Source organism: Pholcus phalangioides, unplaced genomic scaffold (genome assembly GCF_987345545.1).
Source record: "Pholcus phalangioides strain wild (caught in Gottingen) unplaced genomic scaffold, Ppha-v1.0 ptg000028l_1, whole genome shotgun sequence".
Lineage (NCBI taxonomy): Eukaryota > Metazoa > Arthropoda > Arachnida > Araneae > Pholcidae > Pholcus > Pholcus phalangioides.
Window position 1 is genome coordinate 10,160,513 of NW_028301618.1, and position 26,379 is coordinate 10,186,891.

A 26,379-nucleotide genomic window follows, 5' to 3' on the forward strand; every position below is an offset into this window, starting at 1 on the left:
AAGGTACTTTTTTTATGTAAGCATTTAGGTATGAGATTCACATATTGAAATGTTACAAAAAACCGCAAACAGAAAATGTAACCATGATTTATGATGATTTAACCATGATTTATGATGATTTAACCATGATTTATGATGATTTAACCATGATTTATGATGATTTAACCATGATTTATGATGATTTATAATCTATGTATATAAAATTGATTTTCTGTGTGTGTGTTCTCTATACAAATCTACAATTTTAAATCGATCGTTGCCAAATTTGGCATAAATACCAAATGGGACCTGACTTAAACGATAGGCTACTTTAAAATTTCGTCAGAGCAGGGCAAATGTCCCAAATGGGCTAAAAACTGTAGGCCAACAATGGTTTTTGGGCCTCAACCATCACTTTCGGAACATTTACTTTGGTTACCGTGGTTGAGTTGAAATCATGAAAATGTCACATTGAGTGGGAAATTTATGAAAGATAATTAAAACCATTAATATAACGAATGATAAAGATAATTACAACAATTTTTGACATACTCTAACTATTTTGAAATAGCAATTTTCCCTCCTCATGCTAATATATGAACACAATGAATTTCATCATAGTGGTCTGGTTGGTATACAATAACAAAACAGCTGGAAGAAAACAATTACAAAAACGTTTATTTTTTTTACATTTTACGTTACATTAAACACACATTTATAAGTTTTCAGTGTCTGATTTTTTTCCTGCTTCCATCCCAATCAACAGCATTTGCTAATGCCTTGCTCAGTCGGTCACAAATTGTCTCTATCGATATTTCTGGGAATTTCAAAGTGACCGCAACTATACACACATAAAGAAAATGAGATTAAATAACTAAAAATTCAAAATTTTCATAAAACAAACATGAAATTCCATATCTAAAAAATTAGAGATCAAAAACAATGTCGGAACCTTTAACAACCCCCTCCCAGAGTGCAAATACAGTTTTTAGCCACTTACAAACACTCCAATATTCCATTTGAATGGGGCCCAAATAAAATGAGGTCATTGAAGGGTTTAATTCACATCGGGGCTTATCTAGAGCTCGCTGTTGAGAGAAGTGATTTTTTTTAAACACTGTGAATAGGGTGACTATACATTCTGTATTTTCCGGGGCAGTCAGTTTTATCTTCGTTCCGATTTTTTTTTTTTAAATATCCCATGAATGAATGAACGCCAGAACTTTGCCACTGGACTTATCCCATTGTCGAGATCTCTTCCAGCCCAGCTTCGTGGCAGAGTCTGGAACACTTTATTTAGTGTCAAAAAAAAAACAAAAACATACAAACTTTTTTACAACATATTTTCCCCCGGACAATTGGGTACTGTCGCGATTAACAAATTTTGTGGTGATTACAGACGAGATGGGATTAAGAGTTGGAGAAGTTTCTGGGTTTAGTTAAGGTGAATGCACACACATATTAGGATGGAGGTATTTTTTAAAAGCAATTGAGTCCCCCCCCCCCCCCCCAGCCATCTCATCTGTTATCTTACACTTGCCATATTATATACACAGGATACAAAAAGAAAGAGAAATGAGAATCTCATTGTGAAATAATATATATATATATATATATATCCATCGGAGCGAGTCATCTCGCTTAACACCTTATTGGTGAGCAAATGGGTTTGATAATTTGCGACTAGAAGCCAGCATCAGTTTTATTGGGTTGAGTTCACTCACTCCGGTGGATTTAATGAAAATATACAAAATAGAAGTATTGTGTGGGGAATATATACAATTAGGGAGCACCCGTGGCATTTCGCTTAGCACCTTATTCGGTGAGCAACATGAATCCGACAATATGAGTACGCACGTGTGTTGTGGACATGAAATGCATGGACAACTTGAATGGAGGAAAGAGAAATACACACATTTATACACATATATATAACTGCCAGGTTGAGTCGTCTCGTCCCAAACCTATTTTGGTGAGCAGTGTGGGCTTGATTTAAATGGGGGATTGTCTGGAGAGAGCCTTAGCTAAGGATCAGCTTCGGTCTTGGTTGACTCGATCTGGCTGGTTATATTTATATTAAAAAAAATATATATATAATATAAACTACATGTGTAATGGTTATTATGAAACCATTCGTGTCGTCCCGCCTAGCACCCTAGCTAGAATAGCGGCATGAAGGACACTTGTGGTTATCACATTTACATCATTGTAACGGGAATGTCAAAAATTCTTGTTCGGGTCCCGTTAGTACATGCTATATCATGTATTAGTAGTGGCAGTCATGTGGATATGATTTTTGTTGTTGTTTTTATCCATTTCTGTTTTTTCTCCCACTTATTTTTGTAATATTTAAAACATTATTTTATAAATCTGGTGGACAGATTTCTTGTTTTTTGTTGGCGTGTATATATCTGACAAGGCTTGTAATCCTTGCTGCTGTGTTTTTGTTTATTTGAGTGAACCATTGTTTTCTATTGTTTTCGGAATATTTGTACATGTGTAGATGTTTTGTAAATTTGCACTCTGTTGCATAGTGAACAGGAGTACCCACCATACCGCACACATTTGTCTGTTCGGCTGCGTTTCCATTCGTGTAGATATATAGGGAATGGGCCGTGTCCTGTTATGAAGATAGTCACCTCCCTATTCCAGTTTAGTGTGTTGTATGTGACTCCAGGGACAATTTCGTGCACTTTCCTAGCTGTTGTTCCTTGGTCCCAAATTTGCTGCCATTTCTGGAGGGTTGCTTGTTTAAGTTGTCGCTTCAGGAGCGTTAGTGGGAAAGGGTTATCAAGTTTATTGTCACAGTTGATTGCAGCTTTGGCTAGAGAGTCTGCTCTCTCGTTTCCAAGATTACCTACATGGGCCTTGGTCCAACCTAGGAAAATGTTTGGGTTATTTAATAGACGCCGCCTTAATACACGTACTATTGTGTTTCTATTTGTTGGATCTAGAAGTGCTTGAAGGGAGGAGCGGCTATCAGTTATTATTAAAACTCGCTCTTCTGCTCCCGTTGCGTATTGTGCAGCTGCTTCTATCGCTAACAGTTCTGCTTGGAAGTTACTATTGTTTTTATCTAGCGCTGCTGGCCACGTTTGCTTTTCTGTATTGTTTGTGTATATACAATAGGCTGCCCGACGCCTTCATCGGTTTTGGAGCCATCTGTGTATATGTGGGTGTTTGCTAGTTTTATATCGTGGCCGTCAATCAAAATTTGATTGGGGGTAGTTGAGCAGGAGGGGTGGTGGTGCCAGCCATGCTCCCGTGCTTCAAAGTTATTGGGGTCAAAGTCTAGAAGTTCTGGTTGAATGTTTTTCCTAAACCTAACTGCGTTTGTGTAGACTGCTTCCATTTGGAGCTTTAGGTGTAGTGGGCAGTTGCCTGTGATCACTTGGAGTCCGAGCGTAGCTGTTGTGTCATAGGCTCCGGTTATTGTTATGAAAATAGAATCTATGCAATAACATTAAGAACCCATTACCTTAAGTTTAAGGAACACAAAGGAACTTTCAGCATTAAATTTCATGCTGACCACTTTCCTTCACAAAATTCTGAACTAGACTATTAAAGGTAATAGACTTCTCTATTTGCAAATAGAGTGATAATGAAAGCAATAATTTGATTTTGCTCCATAACTTCACACACGAAACAGCTGACTGCAAACTTGGTGCAGCGACTATCAAATCTTGTGCGAAAGGAGCAAGCAATTATCTCTGCGAGGAAGATCATATGTACGTCTGATCCTCAGTACAGAGGAATCCATCGCATGTTAAAGGAGCACCAGACTTTTATAAAGAAAAATATATGTAATGTTAACCTGGGAGGAGAATTAAGGTTGGTTGAGGCCCTGGGTGCAGAAGAAAATATTGGGGCCCCCCTTTAAAAAAAGAAAGAGGGAGAGAGACAGGGGATATATTAGAAATACATGTTAACCATATTTTTAAATAACAAATATTATGTACTAATATTTTATTTCCAATAACACTCTAATATAGCATATATATAATAGCATAATAGAAGTTTTGAAGAAATAGTTGAACATACGTAAAAATATAATTATAATTCTTAAAATTACAAACGTGAAAATATTTATTTTTCTTGCTTTTCGTTCTCTCTCTGCAAACTTAACTGTCTCATAACAATAATTTCAAGTAAATTGCTCTCAGTATATATAAAAGCCTAATTATTTGCTCTTTAAAAAAAGTGAGACTTAGCAAAATTGTACAGCGATGAAATTAGTTAATAAAACCAATATTATGTGGGATGAAATTGATAGAAAGGAGGAAAATGTATTTCCATGTGTGATAAATCTCAATAACTTTCAATTTAATCATATCAATAATCATCAGAAAGAAAGTATAAAGTTTGAGTTTTATGGGGCCTGGTGTTTCCACTGTTAGATCCTCTTCTGCTTTTTCTAAACATTCATTTCAATATTATATATTTAATGGCTGCAAATTTCAAAAACCAGACGTAAAGCATTACAAAACCAAAAGGTACCAGACGACCAAATGTTCACATTCAAGTACGACATGGTGAGCACAATATGAAGGGGAAGGTGGATGAAAATTTTACCAGATTATTCTTGAGATTCCCATCTTGTTCTCCATTTCCTTTTCCAAACGTATCAGATCCTCATCATTTTAGACCGGCAGGGACAAGTTTTCTGGCATAGTTGGAAATATATTCTCTGCCATAGCAACAATTCTTTAGACCTGGCTTCTTTTAAATCCTCAATTTCTTTCTCAAGTGATTTCAATTTCAAATAACATTTTTCTTGCATCTTCAATATGTTGATAACTATATATTGAAAACTAATGCATAATATAAACTCATATAAACACAATTCTTCAATCATAAGGTCATACTCAAGGGCGTACCCAGGATCGGAACTAGGGGGGGGGGCAACTCACTGGTACTAAATTGATACGTCTATACTGTGTACACTTTCTCTTCTATGGGGAGCAGCTGCCCTCCTCGCTGGATACACCCGTGGTCATACTGCTTTCCATTTTGAATTTATATCTGTATAAACTTGGACATTGACTTTAGTTATGAATAGTTACATGCAGAAAGAAAAAGCAAACCTAATTTTAAAAAAATATGAAATTTTAACATAGACAAGGCATAATATAAGAATTGCAAGATTTATGCTTACGGAATGGTTTTATCTCAAGTGCCTCATCAAAGGCTTTCACCTTTTCAGTGGCGGATGAATCTGAGAGGGAAAAAATCATTTCGTAATGCTATAAATTTTTCTTTTTTAAATAAATGATTTCTTTAACAGTATTACTTTTAAACAATACATTGCTTACAAGCTAAGAATTTCAGTTACCTGATTTAGAGGGTAGTTGGGGGAATTTTATGCTTCTTCTGAATGGACTTCTCAGCCTCCACATCAGAAGATATTTCTGAGCATTCAGTACCTGAAAGAAAAACTGGTTTTTTTTATAAGCACTTCAGGAGACATTAAAATGACATTCTGAAGACCCAAAATTTACTTTAGAAAATCCAGAGAGAATTGTATGTTTGCATAACAATCACACCCAATATTTTATACTCCCAATTATACTTCACAGCATAGCCTCTAACAAAAAAAAAATTTTGAACTCGTACGCATGTTCACTTTGGAAAATGACAACTAAGCTACTAATAGAAGACTGGCTTTGAAAGAAAAAAAAATTAGGTTGGTAAAACAAAAAAGGAATTAGCATACCCTTTGAACTAACAGCATATATTGATAATTAAGAAATTGAAAATTCACTGCAAGATGTAATTTTACTGTATTAATATTAATAAGGCTCTGTATATTTAATTGTTTGGTTATACTTACCCAAGTACCTGGACGGAATTTTTTTCTTTCTCTCCAAATTCATGTAATCATCCCCAGACTCTGAAGAGTCTGAGCTGAGGTTCGATGTATCTTTTGCCAAATTAAATTTTTCAGTGGCCTTTGAGAATGAGTCTAAGAAGTTAAAAAGAGTATCACAAGCAAATATATTATCAAATGTATACATGCTTATAAATGCATAGCTTAATGTTTATTACATTTTAACCAGTTTCATGAAGTATATATACTCAATTGTTTTATAATAGATTTTGACTTCATACGCTTCCCAGTCATCATCAGCTTCTTGGCAAGTTTTTATCCACTTCATCAAAGTCGCTATTGGTGTGGAATCGGGTGGAAATTTCGCATGTGTGTCTGAAACAGTCCACTTTGTTGGAATAATTTCAGCAGAATTTCCTTTTCGGAATCCAACGACAGCATATTTTTTTTCTGGAAACAATTCAGCAAAGTTTGAAATAATTTTAGTCCTAATGAACTTGCACTTGAAAGTCTTAATCCTTGCATTTGGTACAACTTTCAATGGTATGCTTATAGAATAAAAAACAACACAAATACAAAACCTAAGCCTTAAAAAAGAACACTCCCAGCAAAAGGATTAATAAAGAGGGAAAAAGCCTATGGGAACAAATAGTAATGTTGAGAAGTCATGTTAATCGTGAGACCAAGAAAGACAGTACAAAGTTTTTGGCATAAAGGGAGCTCACAACAGCAATTGTTATAATAGACTTCTCATTGATTTGTGAGTTCCAAACCATGGATTAAGCTTTCTAAAGACACCTCAATGATATGCAGACCATTCTCAAATGACAATATCAACCAATTTTCAATGAAAAATATGGGCCCCATTCTTGACTATCAGTCAGAGACAAATGTTCGAACTCTGGAATAGAAAGTCAAAAGGCTGTATAACTAATATTTCATGCTCACTGAGAATATCAGCCCATTCTCTACTGAAAATATTGACTCATTTTATACTAAAAAAAACATCAGCCCATAACATTGACAATAGCTTTTTCTATACCCGCCATGTGACCACTTCCTTATCCTGAGAGAAGTGATGCATCACCGCTGGCAGGATCATTAGAATAACCAAATAAATTACATGCCATCAATTCTACAATCAGCCATTGGTGTTTGAGCTGCAGGACTAACCAAAAGGAGGAAGTCTGTCATGCATAGGACACACAACCATATCTTTTATTACAAGAGAGTCAATCAGAGAACCCTCTATTGTGAAAGTCCATTGCTCATGCTTTTACATGTTCATATCGGTCATAATTTTACAACTGCTTTCAAACAATGTCATCTTTCATTTTTAAATTCATAAAAGCCATTGGTTTTTGCAACAAATTACAGTTGTTTACAATCTACGTCATTGCTTTACGTTTCACATGATTGTTTTTATCATATGTACTTTTGCTTTTCTGACATGACAAGACCAGAATCAAAGTTATTTCCCCATTTCCAGCTCTGTAAGGGCTGACTGTGCGATTACAAACAGGCCCAGATAGGCCTATGAAGAAGGGAAGAATATGTCTGTGTTTTATGTAAGTGTATGAATGATTAAGAAAAGAGAAAAATATTGAGACAACTTCGGGAAAAAATGTTCCTGGTCGGTCATTGCTACAAAAATTTAGCCCAGTAAGTGTTAATTGGAGAAACGCTGTCACAACACTTCATCCTTTTTCCTGAGAGCAGAAACCGTTCAAGAGAAAAATAGCACAGTGGTCATGTACATGCAAGTTTAAAGCAAGCTCTGTACAACACATTTCAAGCTTTTACTTCAATATTTATTGCAAAAAGAATTTTATTTTGCCAAATTGAATTTTTTTAGGCTTTCTTTCGTGCTGAAAAACGTGGTGTAGGTGCTTATTCATAATTTACAATTTCTCATATGACATGACAAGAATGAATTTAATCTTTTTAATTATGTTTGTTTTTGCAGTTTGACCTAATTGATCCTTGCACCAATAAAACCAAACTCCAATCTAACACCAGATGATTGGCTAGAAATATATCAGTCCATTCCCAACTGAAAATATAGGCTTATTTTTGACGGAAAACATAGGCATCTTGCATACTGGCAATATCAATTCATTCTCGAAAAAATTCTCATCAATTTCTTTCAATCAAACTTTCAAATATAATTTACCCAACAAACAAATCACAACTTTAAAATCAAAGTTCAGAATACAGTTTCTAAGAATCGTAGACAAATGAAATTTTGAAATTTGAGGAATAATATGAGAAACTTTATGAATGGATGTTATACTAGAATCTGCTGGTTCATTGAAAAAGCTCTTCCTGCTAATTACTATTTCATGGCATAATAATTGGCATTTGCCACTGATATCTTTGATAACTGTTTGAATTGACACTATCTGTTTATTCTTTAACTGAAAAGTGTTATCACAAGCATTACCAGTTGATATTTTTGTGCCATCAATTTGAATACCTGAAAATTCTTCTCCAGAACACAATGGAGAATTGTATCAACCTTTCGACTTAATCCATTTCACAGTTTTAACATTTGTCTCTTGCAAGAGAATATTTTCTGAAAATCGTTTCGCTAATTGTGCCAAGGGATTTGAATTTGAGCGCATCAAGTTTCTTAAGATACCCAGGTAATTTTCAAAGGGGTAACAACTGAAATTATCCAAATTACCAAAATGTCTCGCACAATCTGGTAAATGCATCAAGTTATGGACATTGTATGATATGCTTCTGGGACCATATATGACAATCATGTCTTCAACAAAAGATTTCAGCATACATTCCGCATACTGAATATATTGTGCATCTAAGCACAAATCAAAATTCCTTAAAACACTTATTGCCACATAAAAAGTGGCAATATAGTCTCAGTGGCAAAACATGCTTCAAAGCAACTGGGCCAGTGTAAAGAAGAAATGGACAAAGTTCTGTGGCTTTCCAGCCGTCCACAAATTTCAGTGAACGTGGTTTACGGCTGAACTCAGAAGGGACATTAGGGGAAATCAATTTTAATTTATCTGAGTGATTTGAAAAACTGCGAAGATGTGGACAGAGCATTCCGCCCTTCTCTCTTACTTGGAGTTCGCTGTTCACCTCCTCTCTCTTCACCAGCCAAAACTCCGACTGTCTCTTTTTTTCCTTTCACCTTTTTCTCTCTCTTCTTTTCTTCATCCGGGGATGACCTTCAAGGGTCCCCCCTCGCTTTGGGCAACCCCTCACCCCTTGGTGAAGGCAAAATTTCTGCCAGTTCTGACAATGAACTTGCTTTTTTCCGCAGCTGAACCATGAAAGTACCTAACCTTCAGTGCCCAGCATTGAAATTTTGTCATTTGGTGTGTGCAAAATGAACATATCCGTATTTCACACGATCTACCCGTAATTTAACCCTTCCTGAAGTATTTATTGGTCTGTTTTTTTACCATACAATTTACTTGAATCTGTAATTAATAATCTTGATTCACATTGCGGATGAAAATACTTTTGACTGTAGTGTTATAAACGACATACAATGGTTATGCTATGATCCATTAAAAAAAACCTGAAATTCAGGTTTTTCAACTCATCAGCAATGATGTTTCATCCTTTAGGTCAGTGGTTCCCAACCTTTTTCAGTCCGCGTACCCCCAACCCCGATCAACTATTATTATAAATTACCAGAGAATAATTCTTATTTTTTATAAGAATACTCAAGTCATTTATGGAGATTATTTATTGTAATAGCATGTATATTAAATATTCTTGGACTACTACTAAAAATAAATGAAGAGTATTCTTATCGAGGAGAATATTCAAGGATATTCTCTGGAAGAACTAGAAGAACTATAAATAACTTGAGACTAATTATTATTTTCGATAAGTAATTTACAGTCCTTCCAGTTAATATTCTCGAGTATATTATGTATAATTATATTATAAATAACAGGAGAATATTATCAAGTTATTTATAATAGTAGTCCTTTTAGAGACGAATATTTTCTATCATGAGAATGTGTTCAAAAATTTTCATCTCTAATCAAAGGCCAAGCAATGCACATTAGACCAGGGCATGACAAATAGAGAAGAGCCTAGCGCCAATTAAATATTTTGGGAGTTAAACATATTTCTTTTGTCTGAATTAATAATCACACATACAAAATTTTAGGTGCCAATATCAATTTTTTAGTGTATGAGCATCAAATCTCTGCAGATGATGGGTTCAACAAAGGAGCTTGCATTGGTTCTCTTTGATTTTCCATAGCCGAGGCTGTGGTCAGAACAAAGTTATACGTAGATAAGAGGAAATGAGAGAAAGAGCACTGTGAATTTGCAAAGCAAGACTACAGCAAACAGGGGTCAGGGCGAGTGAATATGTAGATGCACCTTAAAATGAGTCTACCTTGTAGAACTTGCCACCAAACGATAAATTAATATCTGGAAAAGAAACTTTAATGCTGTATCTATAAAGGTGAAAAAGTAAGTGGCATTGAGGTGTAATAAGTGTTTCAATAAATTGTGGAATGTGAATTGCTTGAAATATTTTGTAGCGTTGAACCATGAGCATTACAATCATTTTTAAATTTGCATTTTCCCCCTTCTATTTACAGGAATGGCAGATGCATGTAGTTGACCTGAATTCGCAAAGATAATGGCTCAAAACTGAAGCAGTTGTGACTATAGCAAAGAGTTTCCTTTATCAAAATTCAAGCAATTAGTTATTGGATGGAACAAATCGTCTACCAATAGTAACTGCCACACAATAAAGGCATTTAATTTTGGTTGAACTTCTGTGCAATATGTCCTATAGAAATATCGTCAGTGAGTTCGAGCTTTGCATACAGATTAAGTGATAGGAGCTAGGTTTACTACATCAAGCCTCTCGGATAGAATAACCAAACTGTCTTGAACCCAAGAGAAATTACACAAATATGCAACCAAGTTGAACACAATGCTTACAAAGAGCAGGGGGGCGCATCCTCAGAGTAGCTTGTTTTTTTTATTATTTGAACATCAATTGGGAGGGGGGGGGGGACCCAACATAAATGATTCACAATACTCCTTGGAACCAGCCAGTACTTTGGGAAGGTAATGCAATTAGAAACACAATCTCTTGGACCCAGCGCTGGAAGTGCTTGTGGCCACTGTATCCTCTTTGACGCCATTATATAAATGCCTCTCTACAAAATAAACAACTCTTACTTCAACATATATAATGGGTGACTGCTAATTATATCTATTAGGAAGTTGTATTTAGTTTTAAAAATGAATGAAATTTGCTTACCTTTCATAAGCATGTTGAAAAACACAAAAATCTTGAATTTCTGAACGGGTGATTAGAATAACTTCAGTGTGACAATGACAGTGCATTAGCAGAGAAGTGAGGCATTTGCTGCTTCGTAGCACCTTATGGGGAGGAAATGGCGAATAGCCACTTTGCCTACCCTTCATATCATATGAGGTGTTTGGAGCAAAAGTGGATCAAGTCCATAAATTATAGTTTTGAGATAATCAAGGCTAGGTTTCAACTAGTATTAGTAAACTTTAAAGTGATTTAGAGGACAATTTTCTTTAGTTAAACAAACACTTATTTGACAAACACTTGTTGTAGTATGAAGACTAACTTTAATATGGACCATAATTTGAAAATTCAAAAACAATAAGGTGGCAATTCAATTTTAAATCAGAATTTACTGGACTTGACCCATTTTGGCCCTGAAATGTCTTTTACATAAGGTTGATCAAATAAAATATGACACAGTCTATCAAATGAAATAAAATATGACGCAGTGAAAATGAAAACATTATATTACTTTTTAACAAATGTATCATAAAGTAATCTAAAAAGTTAGAAATTAAGCTTTAAATGGCTAATAAAAATAAATTCATGATAGCCATTGGTTTTTACAACCCACGTCACTTTTCTATCACGTGTAGTTTTACTTTGTTGACATGACAAAAGGGCATTTTTTTCTTATTTTTATAGTCATTTGTTTTGGTGCAGTTTGATCAATTTTGTCCTTGCGCCAATAATTCCAAAATCCAATCCAACAACTAATATTGACAGAAAAATCGAACGACTTCGATGAAAAAATATTTAATTAAATTATACCGCAGACCGCATGGAAAAATTAGAATATGAGCAGCTACGAGCCATATCCGGCTAACAAGATTCAAGAGGTTAAAAAATATTCTGCACACCATAAGAAATTTTGCTTTAAAAGTATAAAATTCATTATTAAAAAACATTTTTTTCCTACTGAAGCCATCTGAAGGAAACGCTAAACCTAGTTTTTCACCTGTAACTCTACTGCAGACCCCATTCCATCCCCCAAGGAGTTCCTCTGAATGCACAAGAGAAGAAACTACCACTTTCTTTGTTCGAATCTCGCTGCCTTAGCATATGAGATACTAGCGGGCATTGTCAAGAAATCCCTGCTAGCCTTCTGTCTCTTCCCCCCCCCCCATGTTTAGGTTTACTTATGAAACAAAATATATGATAAATGGCATAGTTTATTATAATTATTCATTGCAATATTCCATTAAGGCACATTTTTTGTGACAATGCCAATAAGTGTTTTTCAAGAACCATGTATCAAAATTAGAAATAACGCGATACTATAAAAATTATGAATAATGTGATATTTTTTCAAGATCATAAATGATGTAACAAGTAATATGAAAAATATATACATTATTTATGCACGTATATTAACTAAATTCATATATTATGCTTTCTTATTTTTGCGGTTGCAAACTTATCAATCATTTCAAAAAAATATATATGTTTGGCGAATTCTTTTTCAATGCACATTATTGCCAAGTTGTTGAGTCGCTCTTGACTTGTTGAGCTTCTTTGCCATGTTTTTAATGAATTTGCCAGCTTGCTGAATGATCCATCAGCAGATGAAACAGTAACCGGCACTGTGCAAAACAGTTTACCACAAGCTCTTGGTCATTCACATGCTTGCCAATTCTCTAGAACCTTGTGGTCACTCACATACCTAGTCCCTTACTGTCACAGCAGAGGGGGACTTATTTCGGGTTCAGCAAATTTTTCTGCCCTTCTCCCATTCTACTAATTGTCTTATCCACTCATTCCTCAAATTTGCCACCCTGGGCTACAGCCCACTAAGCGCCCCCTGTACATATGCAACTGTCTGTAGCCAGAAATTTACTTTGAAAGGGGACAACTAACATTGTCCAACACAACTCGATCCGCAAGACACAAATTCGTTGCTTTTGATTGCCGCGATAACCAGATAACGATGTTGAAATGTCTCTTTACTACTTTAAAACTATTGACATGCTTTCTGTTACGTGCTGAAGGCAACTTCTCTGGGTAAAAAACTGGAACGGCGAACAACGAGACAGACTCAGATAATGCCACATCCAATTAATAATCACGTGTAGAGATGAAATGAAGGTATGACCTTAAATCAAAGCTATAGTTTTATAGCCTTTCTCCCTAATTAACTGTAAGACCAGTCCAGGCTCTGTCCCTTGAGGGATATAAGCCTTTTACCCTGAGGGGTTTCCCTAATTAACTGGCTAGGTAAGACAAAAAAAAAAATTCCTTCCAACGAGCGGCCTCGTCAAGCAAAGATGGAAATTATGCAGATATTTTTTCCATTACGAAAGTGCTTCACATGATATCTGATCTGATATAATCTAATATAATCTTTCTGATATTTTTTGAAGATTTTAATCTAGTAGTTAATGAGGTTTCATTACTCGTGAAGACAAAAGAATGGATCCTTCTAAACAAATGAAAGCAAACCCTAACGTTCCCCTCATCACCCGATAAACGATGTTATTCATTATACTTTAAAAAATACGTCTGGTTTATATTTGTCCAAAAAAAATGCTTCTAGATCGCTCTTCTGTTTAGGAATATTAGTCTGTTCCAGCAATAACTGAACTGGTCTATCGATCAAAAATTGTCTTTACGTTTTCGTTAAACGTGATCGCACGCGGAACCCGAACCCCCTCGTATAGAAGTGGCAGCAAACGACTCACCACAATGACGTCATAGCGCAGAAGCATTCTGCCCTAGGTTGTGGCAATCCATAAACACGCGTCGTTTCGAACGAACAAGGCGTCATAACGGCAATATTTATCGAAATTTGAGGAGCGTCGGAAGTTACGGCGGAGTGGATGCGTTGTACAGAGCGTTGAAAGGACAAAAGTCTTACACTCTTCACCGCCAGAGAAGGAAAAGATTTACCAGGAATTCCATTTCGGTAGGTGCTATCGATCAACAGTTTCAAGCCGATCTTGTGGACAAGAGAAATCTAGAAAAATTCAACGGTGGTCAGCGATACATCCTGACTTGTATCGACGTATTCTCAAAATATGCTTGGGCTATCCCGCTGAGAGATAAAACGGGGAGAGCTGTCGTGGAAGCGTTTCGGGAAATATTCTAGGAAAGACAACCGCAAATGTTAAAGGCATCGAATTCAAAAACAAGATTTTCCAGAAGTTTCTGAAAGAGAAGGGCGTAAAATTTTTCACGACTGAGGTGAAACTCCTATCGGGAAGGATTAGAAACCAATTTATCTAGCGATGCCGGAAGAAATTGGAGCGAATCTAGGAAACGAAGATCCCCGATAGAAAAAGATATGTATTTTTCCAGGTTGTTGGGTATCACCGAGATGTCTTTACTTTTAAACATGCCTGCATAACAATATGGCTGCCGTATCCACGCAAATTATGCATAATGATCGGCACGTGACTGGAATAACAACTGTAAGTTGCACGAGTTGTGTAATGCTGCAACGTACTCACCAGATCGTGATGCAGAACCTTATCTTCGCGGAGTTGTTTATCACACACAATTTGCCTCTTCAAATTCCTTTTCGTCATCTATCGTCATGCGAAGGGGTTTCGCAGTTTTGAGAATCCGTTGGATTTCTTCATTCACATCTGTAAGAATATCGGTATGCAGTCGTCCTCTCTGTACACCACTGGAAGTTTGTTTACTCTCCGGGCCAACGATTAGGTAACAGAAGCCGCTGGGGATATGCTTCGCTGTGTTAATGGTTTATGAGTGCATTGGGTCTGGTGCACACCGAGAGATTTTTTCCAACGCGCACTCAAAATCTGCATACACCGTGAAAGGTATTCTCAGTTGATGTTGGTAACTGATGAAATCTTAACCATTTCTCGTCACCTTGTGGCATGAACGTACGTTGTGGACCGTGTAATTCGCAATACTTCCTGTGTTCAACTAATAATCCTTCAATCGAAAATCTGTGAAGGCAATACGGACAGTAAAACCGCTTCCCGTCGTGTTTTGTGAGAGTTGAAAGCAGCCTACTCATGTTCTTTATCAGGGCATAATGGGTTGTTGTTTCATTACTCATGTATAATAAATCTACATGTTGAGGAGAACCATTTTTGTCACTCACCCTCAGTGGAAGTAATTTTTCAAATGTATACACATTCACTGAGATGTTATTTTGTTTTTCGAAGCGTTCTATCTGTGGAATTTTCATGGGATAATCTATTCCATGCATATTCAACTGTGATTCAAAATCTTTTATTTACCTACTCTTGAACGGGTTTTCCGTTTGTGGATGCAGTGCGGGCGGCCAGTACGCTCCATAGGAAACACTTGTTATCATCATTCTGTATGTTGATGACACCTTTCTTTTTCGCAATCGATGGAGGAAACATGAATGTCTAACTTCAACACTTTTTCGAAGACCTATCCGCTACCCATATTGATGTATTCGTCGAATGAGGATAAGATTTTGTTGCATGCGGTGTCTATCTTCTGAATGTAAAACCTCAATCCTCGATCTAAAAAATGGTTCAGCGTATTATATCTTCCCCCAACTCTGTCTCGAAAATAGAACATTAACCACTATATAAAACTTCACACTCTTCCAATTAACGGATCAAAATATTCCGCAGCTGACCTCTGATATGATTTAAAAATGTCGTCAAATCAAACTGATTATCAGGTGATGACTCTATCGTGATAACGCTAAATGTGTTTAACGCCTCTTGTTGTGGTTCAACCTCCGCTTCTGCAAGCGGAGGTTCCACAACTGGAGTTTCGCAGATGCATGTAAGTTCATGCCTCTTCCTATTGTCATCTCGTGCGAAATGCCTTCCACATTTTCTGCACGCGAATTTCTTTTCACCCGTGTGCTGCTTGGCATGCCTGTTAGTGATATTCGTTTCGGAAACTTTTTCCTCAAACCTCACAAATGCGAGATGCATTAACGGGTCTGTCACTCGCCCAGTTGGATGCTTGAACACGTAAGTTCATGTCTTCGCATATTATCTTTACTGGAGAAGTGCTTACCGCACTTCCCACACGATAAATTTTTTTCCCCTGCGTGGAGTTTGCTAAACCATGTGACCTCATTCGTCACCGTAAACTCCTTCGCACAGAACGCGCATATTCTTTGGGGTTGCTCTACGGTCGCACGGTCAGCCCCTTCGCATACCTGAAAACGAGTACCGAAAATTAACTACCATTCGGCCGAATTATATTATCAATGTTCGTGAGCGAGGATACGTTACGGTTATTAAAACAATTTGCATAAATGAAATTTAAAAAAAAGAGTGCTCGCAGTAACTTTCGCCTTCTTTACCGTTGGATTGAAATCCTCTGCCGGTCGTTTAACACAGAATAATTGCTTGCTTTTTTCAAAAAAATCTTCTAACTCGGGTATTATAAAATCGCAAGACATGCCCGAATTCTCGAAAATTGTATCGAACTCCGTTTCGGAAGATAAATCAGTTAAATCATTGAACTCCAGTTCCGAAATTCCAAAGTTGATAAACAGTGACATTGTGAAAACTCGAAGCGAAAAAAAAAACTATGGGATGGACTCGACTAAAAGTGAGATGGCTATCATGGTATACCCCGAGTATTTAAACCCCTTATCTAACACGGTGAGGATATGAGGCGCGTTGGGGTCATCTGAACACAAATAACAATACGACACATTGCCAAAAATAAAGTCACAACAATACGTAGAACGAAATGAGAAGCAAACATAGGATAGAGAATACATTTAATCTTAGAATGTGAACCAGGACATCAGCGGGTCTTTTTTCACAGACATTTCCTTTACCACTGATGAAAACGTGTCGACGTTTATTCCATGTAAAAATTTTGGGTCTACGTTAAAGACCTTAGCAACGTTTCTGATATTTATCTTCACAAAAGCACGATCAAAATACTTGAGAAGTCGTGTCTCGTTAGAAAACTGCAGGCAGTCATGGGAGAGTTGACTCCCCGCTTCGCTCACTCGAAACTCACTTTCAAACCTAAAATTACACAGCTAAGAGCTCGTTGCATGAACGACGATTAACCTCTTGAAGGTCATCTCGTCTACATCATGGGCAGCAGACCGTAAATCGCTCCTGCACTTACATAAAGCTCTAGTAAGATCAAAGCTTGACTACGGTTCCATTGTATAAGGGTCGGCACCTCGGAGCTATCTGAGTGTGCTCGACCTAGTCCACCATCTTGATAAATTCAAAGTTTTAGCGTGTCACTAGAGTCCGTTCGTTATCATGAGCTGTTTTTTTACGTAAGATCTTAAAGACCTACATTGAAATTCTAACTTGGTCATGCAATGTCCGCAAAAAGACCATGTTCGTCGTCACTGGACTCGCACGTTATCTCGGTGATCCCTTCGAGTCCCGATTCGGGTAAGGCATCGACGACAATACCTTTTTTCAAATCGTTGATCGATCTCCTGTCAGTGACAGTGGAGATAGCTGCGCGGAGGCTTTGGCGTGAGCCGACTGATCACTTGGTTGTGGGCATCGATCAGAGTTGTTAGCAGTCGCCGTTGAATTTCCAAGTTCAACAACGTTCTTCTCGGTCGAAATTTCCTCGTTTCTAGTCTCGGGCAAGGTCGAATCCGTGTAGACTCGATACTTTTCGTTTGAGGTAGCTGCTTCGTTGCGATCTCGTCCATCTGGCGTTTCGCAAACATTGTCTTCGACAATCCTCTTTCAAATTCAGCTTACACAGAGAACAATCCAACTTATTTGATTCACATGCGAGAAATTGACTCATGGCCGTCAGTCTATGTTAGTTACTGAAGGAACTCTTTCGTATAGCGATAACGTTTGGATCCGCAACAAAGCTGTACGAAGTACGATATTTTGTTTTAAATGTTGGCACATAGAATCCAACGTCACCTGCTCTCGATGTTGACGTTGGATTCTCAGACCGAGATTGGTGTGCGCGGTTAAAATGCGTAACGTATATCACGTAAACAATATTTACAGAACTCCATTTCGATACAACCTATCTAGACGGAAGCAAATGTTGCTCTGAAGAAACGACTCGTTTCTTCAGAACTCACTCCCTTCTTCCAGTTTTAGTATAAGAAAATAAGACGTTTCTGCGCAGACCTTCCTTCTCCGACGACCAAAGCTGCCAAAATTTAACTTTCAATGATGTGGGAAAAACGAGCCCCAACACCGAAAGACAGAATTCAGGTGGCCGTAGGCCTTTATACATTTGTTTTTGTAAGAGAATAATTTCCTTGCGCTACAGAGTAACGATATTTAGAGAATACAAAAAACGTATAAATATATCTTTCTGTATGCTACATCTGTAAAGATAGAAAAAAAAAGGGTGGTTCATGTTGTAAAATCATGGAAAAGATAATAAATTTACCGATTCGAATCTTACATACGCAGGTCTCGGCACGGGTACAACTCCACGTCGTGTTTACAGGTGGTAACGCTCCCGCAGAGCGTCTTCGGTGGTGTGATGGCCACAGTGTCGAAGGTGTCACTGATGAACTCGGGCTCGAATCCTGGTCCAATCGGGTGTCAACCAGCATTTTCCGAATGGCGGTTTATGTACAACGTCTCGTGTTTGCATATCGAATATCGATATAACACCGTTCCTTCATCAACGGGAGCCGTCTGGCTCAAATACGTGTACAATCACTGCACTCATGTCGACAAGCTCGGATTTGCAACTGATTTTATACGCAGGCCAGTCCCTAGGGGCTTTGAATACCGTTTTATTCAAATTTGCTGTTGCATTATTGCGGCCATTTGTGTTTGTATCTGTGTTTGTGACTCCATATTCTTGTTTGTTGTGCATGCATTTCGGCCATTAATTGCTCGAGTTGTGTGCATCGCTCTGTGAGGAGCCTGCAGCAGCACCCCCACTCGTCAACCGGCGTGATTGGACTGAAATGAGACTAATGTTGTGGAGGAGGAGAAAGAGGTGTCTATTGGGAGGGGGAAAAAAAAGAATGAGAGAAATAATTGAAAAGGAAAAAAAAAAAAAAAACGTTATTAAAGAACAAAAAGAAAAAAAAACAAACGTTGAGATACTTTTCAAATTTAGTAAAAAATTTCATGTAAATAAAAAAATATTTAAATTATATACTTACATTTTCTGGAGAGGACGACCTTGAGTGGTCATTTTTTCTTGAGAGGACGGTCTAGAACAGTGGCAGGTATAGACAAAGCATGGCGGCAATGTCAACGTTAGCAGCAAGTACAAAGTGTGGCGGTAGTGTCAACCTCAGTCCAGTCAGTTACGTATATCTAAAATAAGAAAAAACCAAATTAAATACATATTTTTTAATTGATTTAAAAAAAATCAATATTTATATAAAAGAAATTACCTCGGATCGGAAATACGTCGTCTGTTTCGTCCAGCATTATTGTTGATAGATCTAATATCGGGTAACTAGTCGAGGCCTCTGCTGGTCTCCACGGCGACGTGCACAACTGTTGTTGCAGGTTTGTTAGTTGCTGTTGTACTTCTTGATGGTTGGTTGTATTATTGTGGCCATCTGTGTTTGTATTTGTGTTTCCATGATCTGATCTATTCTCGTTGTCTGTTGCGCATGTATTTCGGCCATTAATTGCTCCAATTGTGCGCATCGCTCTGTGAAGAGCCTGCAGCAGCACCCCGACTCGTTAACTGGCGTGACCGGACTGAAATGAGACTGTGGAGGAGGAGAAAGAGGTAGCTATTGGGAGGAAAAAAAAAGAATGAGAGAAATAATTAAAAAGAAAAAACAGAACAAAAAAAAACGTTATTAAATTTACCCCATCTAGGGATGGCTCCTCCCTCTGGAAATTCGACGAAGATGGCGGACTTGAAGCTAGACGTGAAGGCTGAAAAAAAGCAACAAAGGAGAAAGAAATTAAAAAATTAAATCACTCCGTGGTGATGGTTATTGGGGAGAAAAAATCATTACCTGTAAGGTGATGTGTTGTGAAGTTGCTGGTGAAGGTTATTGGGAAAAAAAAACAAAGTAATGAGAGAGAGAATATTAAATAATTGAAGAAAGAACAGTTATTGTAGTTACCTTAGGGAAGGTTGGCTCCGGGTGTGAAGGCTATTTGGGTGGAAGAAAAAAAACAAAGTAGGAGAGAATTTTAAATAATAATTAAATATAATTAAAGAAAGAAAGAAAGTTACCTCTCCCTCGGGGGGTTGAGACGACGTGCATGAGGGCTATCGGGTGGGAAAAAAAAAGTGTAAGCGTGATTTTCTTTTTGTCAAACTCAGCGTAACGTTAAATATAGGAATTTCCGACTCACGTGAGGTAGTTTCAGAGATTAGTATATAGGGGTTTCGACTCGTCAGGGGTAATCGCAGAGATAGAAGGGAAAAAAAACACTCACCTGAGACTGAATTCCCGCCAAAGCCAAATCGGCTCGATTTAGCGTCGTCGAATTTATCAACAGTAATGGCGACGACGCTCTCTGCGAGGGCGGTACCTCCCTGCGAGCGACTGGAATGGCGAGGTGTTTGGGCGATCAAATCGATGGAAGGCGTATCAGGTACTGATGTTACTACATGCTGCAAAATGGTAACATAATCGGTCCTGAAAAAATATTCTTCTCCAGGACCGACCGTCACCACCGCCTTTTTGTCCATCGATTTACAACACACCGTCGATGGCGTTCGCACATGCATGTTCAGAGGCAATTCGCACATCGTCTTCATGGCCTTGGCAATCGCTCGCAGGTGGTGGTACTCGCCCTCTGGGACCTTGATTAATCCCATCGAGCCGTGGACGGGAAATAGGAAAGCATTTCCCATTCCGTAGAAATCGACGTTAGGACCGTTCTGCGCCTCATGCACGGCCCTATTCAAAGATGTTGCAGGGAAAGCCTTCTTCTTTCTGTAATTCTTAAAAAGTCGACCCAACAATTCCTTCACTTTCGGTTCTCTTCTGCCATAATTTTTTTACTTCCACCGATGCGTTTCTGTCCGCTACATACTGATATACTTGGAACTGTCGTCTAAATTCCCTGGCTTTATCTCGTAATTCGCAATACTTCCTGTGTTCAACTAATAATCCTTCAATCGAAAATCTGTGAAGGCAATACGGACAGTAAAACCGCTTCCCGTCGTGTTTTGTGAGAGTTGAAAGCAGCCTACTCATGTTCTTTATCAGGGCATAATGGGTTGTTGTTTCATTACTCATGTATAATAAATCTACATGTTGGGGAGAACCATTTTTGTCACTCACCCTCAGTGGAAGTAATTTTTCAAATGTATACACATTCACTGAGATATTTTGTTTTTCGAAGCGTTCTATCTGTGGAATTTTCATGGGATAATCTATTCCATGCATATTCAACTGTGATTCAAAATCTTTATTTACCTACTCTTGAACGGGTTTTCCGTTTGTGGATGCAGTGCGGGCGGCCAGTACGCTCCATAGGAAACACTTGTTATCATTCTGTTTATGACAGCTTTCTTTTTCGCAATCGACGGAGGAAGAAGTATGACGCAGTATGAATGTCTAACTTCAACACTTTTTCGAAGACCTATCCGCTACCCATATTGATGTATTCGTCGAATGAGGATAAGATTTTGTTGCATGCGGTGTCTATCTTATCAAGTCTATCTTCTGAATGTAAAACCTCAATCCTCGATCTAAAAAATGGTTCAGCGTATTATATCTTCCCCCAACTCTGTTTGTCTCGAAAATAGAACATATAAAACTTCACACTCTTCCGATTCTCGGATCAAAATATTCCGCAGCTGACCTCTGATATGATTTAAAAATGTCATCAAATCAAACTGATTATCAGGTGATGAATCTATCGTGATAACGCTAAATGTATTTAACGCCTCTTGTTGTGGTTCAACCTCCGCTTCTGCAAGCGGAGGTTCCACAACTGGAGTTTCGCAGATGCATGTAAGTTCATGCCTCTTCCTATTGTCATCTCGTGCGAAATGCCTTCCACATTTTATGCACGCGAATTTCTTTTTACCCGTGTGCTGCATGGCATGCCTGTTAGTGATATTCGTTTCGGAAACTTTTTCCTCAAACCTCACAAATGCGAGATGCATTATAACGGGTCTGTCACTCGCCCAGTTGGATGCTTGAACACGTAAGTTCATGTCTTCGCATATTATCTTTACTGGAGAAGTGCTTACCGCACTTCCCACACGATAAATTTTTTTCCCCTGCGTGGAGTTTACGGTGACGAATGAGGTCACATGGTTTAGCAAACTCCTTCGCGCAGAACGCGCATATTCTTTGGGGTTGCACTACGGTCGCACGGTCAGCCCCTTCGCATACCTGAAAACGAGTACCGAAAATTAACTACCATTCGGCCGAATTATATTATCAATTTTCGTGAGCGAGGATACGTTACGGTTATTAAAACAATTTGCATAAATGAAATTTAAAAAAAAGAGTGCTCGCAGTAACTTTCGCCGCCTTTACCGTTGGATTGAAATCCTCTGCCGGTCTTTTAACACTGAATAATTGCTTGCCTTTTTCAAAAAAATCTTTTAACTCGGGTATTATAAAATCGCAAGACATGTCCGAATTCTCGAAAACTCTCGATCTAGAGTATGTCCGTTTCGGAAGATACTCTATCGTCAACAGTTAAATCATTGAACTCCAGTTCCGAAATTCCAAAGTTGATAAACAGTGACATTGTGAAAACTCGAAGCGAAAAAAGAAACTATGGGAGAGACTGGGATGGACTTGACTAAAAGTGAGATGGCTATCATGGTATACCCCGAGTATTTAAACCCCTTATCTAACACGGTGAGGATATGAGGCGCGTTGGGGTCAACTGAACACAAATAACAATACGACACATTGCCAAAAATAAAGTCAGAACAATACGTAGAACGAAATGAGAAGCAAACATAGGATAGAGAATACATTTAATCTTAGAATGGTTATTTAAGTGATTAGTAAAGGAAAAAATTAAATTCGTAACAAAATGATATTTTCAGCCGGACGTTGGAGGATTCTCGGAGGAAGGAGGCTACCTCGTTCGCGGGCACCCGGGTTTCGTAGCCGATGTGGATTTTGAAGTTGGCGAAAGCATCGATAACTCTGAGCTCGTTTAGAGGCAATTCGCACATCGTCTTCATGGCCTTGGCAATCGCTCGCAGGTGGTGGTACTCGCCCTCTGGGACCTTGATTAATCCCATCAAGCCGTGGACGGGAAATAGGAAAGCATTTCCCATTCCGTAGAAAATCGACGTTAGGGCCGTTCTGCGCCTCATCCACTGCCCTATTCAATGACGTTGTGGGGAAAGCCTTCTTCCTGTAATTTTTGAAAACTTTACTCAACATTTCCTTCACTTTCGGTTCTCTTCTGCAATCTTTTTTTACTTCCACCGATACGTTTCTGTCCGCTACATACTGATATACTTGGAACTTGAGAGCGAAATTCAAATGCGTTACTTTCGACCACCACCATTCTCCCGTCAGAGGCCAGTCCCTAGGGGCTTTGAATACCGTTTTTTTCAAATTTGCTGTTGCATTATTGCGGCCATTTGTGTTTGTATCTGTGTTTGTGACTCCATATTCCTTGTTTGTTGTGCATGCATTTCGGCCATTAATTGCTCGAGTTGTGTGCATCGCTCTGTGAGGAGCCTGCAGCAGCACCCCGACTCGTCAACCGGCGTAATTGGACTGAAATGAGACTGATGTTGTGGAGGAGGAGAAAGAGGTGGCTATCGGGAGGGAAAAAAAAAGAATGAGAGAAATAATTAAAAAGAAAAAAAAAAAACGTAATTAAAGAACAAAAAGAAAAAAAAACAAACGTTGAGATACTTTTCAAATTTAGTAAAAAATTTCATGCAAATAAAAAAATATTTAAATTATATACTTACATTTTCTGGAGAGGACGGCCTTGAGTAGTTAAAGACATAAACAAAGCATCAGTCGGTATACTAGAAAAAAAAATTAAATACAATGATTATTTTTTAAAGTGCGAGAAATTAAACGGACGCGTTAAAAAAAACATCGAAATTATATGCATACATTTTTTTTCTCGAGAGGAGCGGTGGTAGAACAAAAGCATGGCAGTCCAGTCAGTAGTTAAATATATGGCTAAATTAAGAAAAAAACAAATTAAATATTATGATTAAAAAAATAAAATACCTCGGTAATACGTCGTTGTTTGGTTCCAACGCCGATGACAGATCTAGGTTTGGTTCTAGCGTTGATGAGGTGGGTCCCCACAGCGACGTACACAACTGTTGTTGTATGTTTGCCATTTGCTGTTGTAATTCTAGATGTTGGGTGTTTTGTTGTTGTATTATCGTGGCCATCTGTGTTTGTATTTGTGTTTGCGTCTCCATGATCTGGTCTATTTTCGTTATTTGTTCGGCCATTAATTGTTCCAGTTGTGCACATCGCTCTGTGAGGAGCCTGCAGCAGCACTCCAGCGTGATCGGACTCTGTGGAGGAGGCTATTGGGAGGGAAAAAAATGAGAGAAATAATTAAAAAAAAAAACGTTATTAAATTTACCCCATCTAGGGATGACTCATCCCTCTGGGAGTTCGACGATGGTGATGGCAGACATGAAACCGGACGTGAAGGCTGAAAAAAAAAAGCAACAAAGAAATTAAAAAAAACTCCGTGTTGGGGAGAAAAAAAAATCGTTACCTCTACGGTGATGTGTTGTGAAGTCGAGGCTAACATAAAGAGAGACAGAGAACAGTTATATTATTGTAGTTACCTTAAGGAAGGTTGGCTCCGGGCGTGAAGGCTATACATAAAAAAAAAACAAAGTATGAGAGAATATTAAATAATAATTAAATTAATTAATCAAAGAAAGATAGTTACCTGTCCCTCCTCGGGGGGTTGAGACGACGTGCACGAGGGCTATCGAGAGAAAAAAAAAATAAAGTATAAGCGTGATTTTTTTTTTTGTCAACACGAGAGTTTCGAGAGAAAAAAACAAAAAACACACACCTGGATCCCCGCCGAAGCCAATGAGTCCTCCATCGGCAGAGGTAGGCGTGTCCGCGACCGTTCTTTTTTGATGAATAGGTTTCCAGTGTATCTCGCAGCGCAGTCGGCGAGCCATTGTAGATAACGACATCGCTAATATATCGCCGTCGTGTCTGTTTCTGAAGCTCTGGAACAAGTGGAAGTACGCCGTTTCGAAGTCTTATCACTGCAGCTGGCACATGTAGAAGTTCCACGTTCGGATTTCCGGTTCCGTTAGTAACCATGGTATCAAAGTCTGAGTTCAGAAACTCTATCCACAACATCTATCCGAGTACAGTTGGGATGCAATTTCCAGAATTTCTTGGGAGGTTTCGTCCATCATTCGAGCTGCGGGAGAAAAAAAAAATAGGTACACCATATTTGACAACATAGTACCGGGTACATTCGTATCGGCATTTTACAAAAAAGAGTTACATAGGAAATACCCAATCAGCATCTACCACGGTATCGTTTTGCAGATCGATGAACATGAGAGCGAAATTCAAATGCGTTACTTTCGACCACCACCATTCTCCCGTCAGAGGCCAGTCCCTAGGGGCTTTGAATACCGTTTTTTTCAAATTTGCTGTTGCATTATTGCGGCCATTTGTGTTTGTGACTCCATATTCTTGTTTGTTGTGCATGCATTTCGGCCATTAATTGCTCTAATTGTGCGCATCGCTCTCTGAGGAGCCTGCAGCAGCACCCCGACTCGTTAACTGGCGTGACCGGACTATTAATCCCATCGAGCCGTGGACGGAAAATAGGAAAGCATTTCCCATTCCGTAGAAATCGACGTTAGGACCGTTCTGCGCCTCATGCACGGCCCTATTCAAAGATGTTGCAGGGAAAGCCGCCTTCTTTCTGTAATTCTTAAAAAGTCGACCCAACAATTCCTTCACTTTCGGTTCTCTTTTGCCATAATTTTTTTACTACTTCCACCGATACGTTTCTGTCCGCTACATACTGATATAGGGAACTGTCGTCTAAATTCCCTCTCGAAACTGGTACGTTCAAAGTTGGATAGATTTGAAAACATATTTAATGAATCCCCCTATAATGAATTCCAAAATAATAATTCGCTAATGAAAAACTTTGGAAAGAGTAATAATATTTTAATAACTCAGAAAGAAAGAAAATAATTCAGGAAAGATAACATTTTCAACGTCTGAGTTCAGAAACTCTGCATCCCAACTGTACTCGGATAGATGTTGTGGATAATTTCCAGAATTTCTTGGGAGGTTTCGTCCATCATTCGAGCTGCGGGAGAAAAAAAAAATAGGTACACCATATTTGACAACATAGTACCGGGTACATTCGTATCGGCATTTTACAAAAAAGAGTTACATAGGAAATACCCAATC

The 26,379-nt window shown here is 38.2% G+C and overlaps 1 long non-coding RNA gene across 1 annotated transcript; it reads right to left on the reverse strand.

Annotated features, from left to right (window-relative positions):
- Positions 1-695: 695 nt before the first annotated feature.
- Positions 696-6,015, reverse strand: LOC149067938 (uncharacterized). The gene is made up of 4 exons (XR_016195300.1): positions 5,810-6,015; positions 5,312-5,402; positions 5,135-5,194; positions 696-820 (listed from the first exon to the last, which is right to left on the reverse strand). It is a non-coding gene; the product is annotated as an uncharacterized LOC149067938 (long non-coding RNA).
- Positions 6,016-26,379: the final 20,364 nt, after the last annotated feature.